Raw genomic sequence first — 5285 nt, forward strand, 5'->3', positions numbered from 1 at the left:
AGGACTGCAAAGAAGCCCTGAATAGTACAGAGACTGAAAAAGGAGAACATTTAAGATTACAAAGAAAAAACGTAAAACTCAAAGAAGAAAATTTTAATTTGACAAACGACGTCAAGGAAAAAAATGAAAAGCTACACGAGCTTAAAGAAATAAATAGACTTTTGGAAAGTGAGAAGTTTAAAGCAGAGCACCGACTGCAGAACCAACTGCAAGGTCTGCGTACGTACCTCGAGAAGGCAGAGGAGAAGCAGCGAACTCTGCAGGATGACAATCTGCAGGCTGTTAAAGAAATTCAAGTACTTCACGAACGTCTGATGACCCAGTATGTCCCCGCAAAGCAGCATGAGAAACTGAAGGCTACCCTGAGCATTACTAAAGCAACGCTAAAAGCCAAGCTTAGAACCCAGGTGACGCGGCACAAAAGGGAGCACAAGAAGGTCCAGAAAGTGAAACAAGTAACTGTGGCCCAAGCAAAGAAGTTCATAGTGCTTCACAATGCAATAAAAACATGGAAGCAAGCTCAGAGAAAGCAAAGCATGCAGATAAATTCCCTGAGAAGAGACTTGCAAGACGCACTCAAAAAACAGGGATCTCTCGCGGATGACATTACAGTCCTACAAGGACAAGTATTGACCCTGACTAAGCATCAGTATCCCACAGCCTCAAAAACCCATGAAGACAAGGGTACAGTGAGAGCTGGGAATACCGCTCATCTGAAAGACAGGGTTGCAAAATTTGAACCACCTAAACAAGCACTAGCAAAACCTTCAGCCACCCAACAGGCAACAAAAGAAGGTACACGTGCTGAATCAAAACCAGAAGAATCCTTAGCTGATGAAGCTGAAAAGATGGGACATTCTCTGGAAGTGAGTGTGGAATTGCAACTTAATCTCAAAGAGGCTGAACTAGCAACCCCATTGAGTGGGAAAAGGGCAGAGAGACAGCTTCAAGAGCAGAAAACTCAAAGGGCTGTTTTTAAATGCTCTGCAACTGCTGCTATACAGTCTGCCTACAATAAGACGAGCACCCGATGCGAGGGAAATCTCATGACCGCGCACGTAGCAAAAAGACTATACTTAGGAAAAGTCCTCCTCGAGCGACTGAGGGCTGCTGATCTCAAGCACCTTCGGGAGGAGACACGAATAAACTGGAGAAAGGGATCCAATCCCAGCAGGACTGAGGGTTCTCTTCCTCCATCCACTCTCATTCAAGTCACAGAGATATCTAGAATGAGAGTGGAAGGATGGGCTTTGGCCATGGCAAGCCCGAGCTTCCCACAAACAGGGGAGGTATGTAACAGGGGACTTATCCCTGTTCACAAATGTGCCTCTAATTCAGCAGTGTGGTGGTTAACTGCTGGTAGGCAATTAACTAACACCACCTGCCTGATTTAGATGGCTTAGAAAAAGCCTGCCTTTGAGACAGGAAGTGACTCCTTTGCTCACATGTGAGCTGAATTTTGGTGACAGAGCAGAGGTTCTTGAGTCTCCCAGGAGAGACTGACCAAGAGAACACAGATCTCTGGAGCTGACCATGTCTTGAGCTCTGCCAGAAGACACAGCAGAGCTGCTTCCAAGACACAGGGGAAACTTCTAAACCTGAATGCTGACAAACCCTGAAGAAAAGGTAGCAACCAGGGACAGAGAAGATTTTCCCTCCAAACCACAAGGAACAGATAAGACTTTTATTACAAGACTTTTTATATCTGTTCATTTCATGCTATGTGTTTGGGGCTGGGAGACATGCTTAACTAAGGGAGTTGTGAATTGCATAGTATTTCACTAGAACCACTCCCAAGTGAATAGAAGCTTTGTTTACCCCTTGTTTGGATGGTTTCCTGATGTTAAGGAAAAGGCACAATAAAGCCTCATTATAATTTCACCTTATAAAGTCTCCAATTGTGTACCTCTGTGAACGTCCGTCTACAGACCCCAAAACATGACTCAGGTGCAACCAAGTGGGCTTATCCTTTATTATTGAGCCTGGTTGCCCCCTCACAGTCACACATCCCCCCTCAAGATGAAGGCTTGATTACGAGAGCCTCGTCCGGCGGTTTAACTAGCTGGTTTAACTAGCCTGACACCTTTTGAGGCTGTTGGTTCACTGGTACTGTACTGGAGTGAAAGTCTGTCCACATTTCCATGCTTGCTGCCTTTCTTGTGTTGGATGAAAAGTCAAATTCTTGCAGGGCAAGACTCCAACGCAGCAGTTTGCCATTTCCCCCGGACAACCTTTGTAGCCAATTCAGAGGATTGTGATCTGTGATCACAGTGAATGTCCGGCCATACAAATAGGGCTGAAGTTTGCGTAAAGCCCACACTATAGCCAAACATTATTTTTCAATGGTGGCATAAGTCACTTCCCTGCGCAGCAGTTTCCTGCTCAGGTACACCACAGGATGCTCCCTTCCCTCCTCCACTTGGCTGAGTACAGCACCGATACCATAGTTGGAGGCATCGTTTGTACCAAAAACATTTTAGAGTAATCTGGAGCAGCCAGGATAGGAGCACTAGCCAGTGCTATCTTCAGTGCCTGAAACGCTGTTTTGCAGACAGGAGACCAGGCTATCAGAACTGGGAGTCGCTTCTGGTTCAAGTCAGTCAGGGGTTTAGCCAGGGCACTATACTGCGGAACGCATTTCCTATAATAGCCTGCGGTGCCTAAAAATGCCATGACCTGCTTTTTGATCCTAGGTACCAGCCACTGTATTATAGATTCCACCTTTGCTGGTTCTGGTTTGATGTGCCCTCCACCCAACCTATGCCGTTCTGCCATACCCCAGCACTTCTGCCATACCCACTAGACACATGGTAGGCTTCAGTGTCTGTCCTGCTTCCCTGATTCTGTTCAGCACTGCAGCTACATGCACTAAATGTGAGTCCCACGAATTACTGAACACAGTAATGTCATCCAGATATGACCTTGCAAAACTTTGCATCCCCTCCAGTAACCTATTGACCAGGCATTGGAAGGTAGCCCGGGGCATTCTTCATCCCGAATGGCATCACCACAAACTCATAGAGGCCACTTGGAGTAATGAATGCTGACTTCTCCCTAGCCTCCGGGGTCAGAGGGATCTGCCAACACCCTTTGGACAGATCCATGGTATTCAGATACTTTGCCCCCGCGAGCTCATCTAACAGCTTGTCCATGCGGGGCATGGGATAAGCATCTCACACTGTTCCCGCATTGAGCTGCTGGTAGTCCACACAGAACCGGGTGGTCCCATCCATCTTAGGCACTAGGAATACCAGGCAAGCCCAAGAGCTCTGGGACGGTACAATTACCCCTAGGGAAAGTATCTCTTCTACCTCCCTCTCTATGCTTCCCTTTACCTCTGCTGATACTCTGTAAGCATGCTTATGCAGAGGTCATAGGTCTCAGGTCACCGGTGAGCCCTGGGTGATCTGTGATATGTGTTCTGCCCGGCTTGTCTGTGAACCCTAAAATGCTCTAGCATAGCCTTTACCTGTACTTTTTGCTGTACATTGAGCTGAGACCCTATCTCAACCTGCTCTACTGTGCCCCCCTGCTTAGATTCCCCTAGGAGGTCAAGAAGAGCATTGCTTGCTGGGTCCCCATCAGTGGGCTACAAATAGCCAGAACTGATTCCACACTATTTATATGATAAATCCTATTTCTACCTGTCTCTCCATCTAGCTGTACAACGTAGTTGCACTCATTCATCTTCCTGATTACCGTGTATGGTCCAGACCAGGCAGCCATTAATTTGTTCTGCCGAGTGGGCTTCAGAACAAGTACTTGCTGTCCTTGTATGAATGATCTACTACGGGCATTCTGATCATACCAGGTCTTCTGCTTGGTCTGAGCTTCCCTGAAATTAGCCTGTGCCAACCCCATAAGCTTTTCTAACTTATCCCTGAGATCTACCAAATACTGAAGAACAGAAGCATCAGTATTTGTAGTCTCCCCTTCCCATTGCTCACAGAATAAGTCAAGCGGTCCCTATACCCTGCGACCTTGAAGGGAGAGAACCTGGTTGATACTTGAAGTACCTCTCGGTACGCAAACAGCAAGTGCTGCAAATGTATCTCTCCACTTTAGTGAGGTGAACATATCGACACATGGAGCAATTGCCACAAGCAAAAAAGCCCTTTGGTATACCCTGAATCTGGGGATAACTGGAGCGAGAATCAAAGAGGCTGGGTGATAAATGGGACGCAAGAGTCTTGGCTTTACGATATGTAAATCTCGGTCCACATTGGATAATTTTAGAAATATCTTTGTCCAATGACAAAGTCTACTAATGTTTGTTGACTATGTCACTAATAGACTATGCTTGTCTATTGAAAGTCGTCAAAAACAGAGGACACATATAATTATCCTGGGAAGGATTCAATTTAATTTCATTGTGCCAAGGTTTCTTTTTTCTAAAAAGAATTTTTCTGTCAAGTGAATCTGCATAATCAAACGCTGCTTGAATGACCTCATTGGTATAACCCCTAGCCTTAAACCTGGCTGACATTTCCCTTGACTGATGAAGAAAAGTGTCATTGTCGGAACATAATCTTTTGAGTCTGATAAATTGAGCCTTAGGGATATTCTTAACAAGTGAAGGTGGATGGCAACTTTGGGCACAAAGTAGGGAATTCCTAGAATTTGGCTTCCTAAAGATATCAGTTTGAATGGTCATGTCATTGTCCATATACAGGAGTAGATCTAAATAATTAATGTGATGAATATTATGTTCAAAGGTGAATCTAATATTGAAATTATTAACATTGAGTGTATTAATAAAAGAAACAAGTGAAGATTCCTCACCCGCCCATATCATTATGAGATCATCAATGTATCTCTTGAAGAATATAATATTAGTGCGATATGAATTATTAATGTGATATATAAATTGTGCTTCCCATAAACCCATAAACAAATTAGCATATGAAGGTGCAAAACTGGTGCCCATTGCAGTGCCTAATAATTGTAAATAAAATCGTGAATCAAACATAAAATAATTGTGAGTTAATAAAAAAGTGATAGATTCTAAAAGAAAAACACAGTGCGTGACAGACAAGTCTGATAAATCCAAAAAGTGACGTATAGCTGAAAGTCCTTGTGTGTGTTGTATGATTGAGTACAAGGAGACCACATCCAATGTGACCCACCTGTACTCCTTTTTCCAAACTACATCCTGTATAGCGACAATGAGATCCGCCGTATCCTTAATATATGAGGGTAGGCGGAAAACCAAGGGTTGCAAAAAACTGCACATACCGCGATAAACCATCTCCCAAAGATCCAATGCTCACAACTATGGGGCGACC

This window comes from Ascaphus truei, chromosome 3 (assembly GCF_040206685.1).
Source record: "Ascaphus truei isolate aAscTru1 chromosome 3, aAscTru1.hap1, whole genome shotgun sequence".
Classification (NCBI taxonomy): Eukaryota; Metazoa; Chordata; class Amphibia; order Anura; family Ascaphidae; genus Ascaphus; species Ascaphus truei.